The sequence below is a fragment of the Tachyglossus aculeatus genome, chromosome 1 (genome assembly GCF_015852505.1).
Source record: "Tachyglossus aculeatus isolate mTacAcu1 chromosome 1, mTacAcu1.pri, whole genome shotgun sequence".
NCBI lineage: Eukaryota > Metazoa > Chordata > Mammalia > Monotremata > Tachyglossidae > Tachyglossus > Tachyglossus aculeatus.
The window spans coordinates 141,677,489-141,679,106 of NC_052066.1; the positions used below are offsets into that span (position 1 = coordinate 141,677,489).

Consider the following 1,618-nt stretch of genomic DNA (forward strand, 5'->3'; position numbering starts at 1 on the left):
CCATTAGGAACTTTTCCTACGGGTGAAGAGTTGTTTAGAACCTAACAGATCTACCGTCTGCCTCTTTTCAGGGCTGGAAGAAATATATGATGACATGGCAATTGATTTAATTTTCCTCACATCCTTCTTATTGCCTGTGTGAGGACATGATGTCATTTGGTTATGGAATTTATGTTTGTGTAGACCATATTTGCTATACTTATTTCCCATAACAAATGTGGTAGTCTCTGGGAGGTGGTGGAGGAAGGAATAGCTCCAAGTGACAACCCATATGTCTGAAATTGATTTACCCAGAGCCCAGCAGGACTTCTCGTCCAGAGGACAGTACCCTGCTGTAATTTGTTTGTGATGATGGTGATTATGACGGTGTTAGAAGCCCAAAGTCCAGTGGATTTTGTCCTTGGAAATCATTCCTGAGTTTCCTGTAGAACTTGGAGTCATTTTCCTTCCCCTTGATTATTATCCCCCTAAGTTACACTCACCCCTCTCAGGGTCACACCTGGAGAGTTTCCAGTACTCTATCAGTCTTGGCTATGGGAGACAGAGTCAAAGCAGAGGCCTACCCATTCCACTCCTAGCTTGGGCAGTGGCTAGCGAGTGGAAGACAATCTGCTACAATTAAAAACTCACCCATACTGGGCAGCAGGGGAATGGGAGAGAGTCGAGGGTGGAGACTTGAGCTTAATAATAATGGCATTTGTTAAGTGCTTACTATGTGCAAAGCACTGTTTTAAGCGCTGGGGTGGATACGAGGTGACCAAGTTGTCCCACACAGGGCTCACAGTCTTAATCCCCATTTTACAGATGAAGTAACTGAGGCACAGAGAAGTTAAGTGACTTGCCCAAAGTCACACAGATGACAAGTGGCGGAGCCAGGTTTAGAACCCATGACTTCTGACTCTCCTTTCCACTGAGCCACGCTGCTTCTCTGCTTGCTGCGTGGAAGGTGGCAGTGGTAAGCCACTTCCCTATTTTGGCCAAGAAAACTCTATGGATACACTACTAGAATGATTGCAGATGGAGAGTGGGCCATTCTGGGAGAGATGTGCCCATAGTGTCACTATTGGTCGGAAACGACTCGACGGCATAAGACGAGTTACAGTCACAACCTGGTGTAATTAAAAATTAAAATTGATAGGAATGGTGGGTGGTCTTTCCCTGCTATCCCTCTCGATTGAAATAATGCGAGTATGGTCATTAAGGTTACCGCGCCTTTAGAATCTCAGCAATTATCCCATTTGACTCCTGTTGCTTAATTTTGTGGAAAGCCTCTGAAGGAGAGGGTGACCATGTCCGTTGTGGGCAGGGAATGTGTCTGTTTATTGTTATATTGTACTCTCCCAAGCGCTTAATACAGTGCTCTGCACACAGAAAGTGCTCAATAAATACAGATTGGATATGTGGGTTGAATGAGAGAGTCGAGTCAAGGATGACACCAAGGTTATGGGCTTGTGAGATAGGAAGGATGGTTGTGCCTTCTACAGTGATGGGAAAGCACTGTACTAACAACAGACACAGTCCTGCCCACAACACGCTTACAGTCTAGAAGGGGAGACAGAGAGTAATTAAATAAATAGATAAATAAATTCCAGATATATACAGATATATGCATATATGC

General features: G+C 44.5%; 1 non-coding gene across 1 annotated transcript; it reads left to right on the top strand.

Annotated features, from left to right (window-relative positions):
* The first annotated feature begins 481 nt into the window (after nucleotides 1-481).
* Nucleotides 482-620, top strand: LOC119937133. The gene has a single exon (XR_005453929.1). It is a non-coding gene; the product is annotated as a small nucleolar RNA SNORA7 (small nucleolar RNA).
* Nucleotides 621-1,618: the final 998 nt, after the last annotated feature.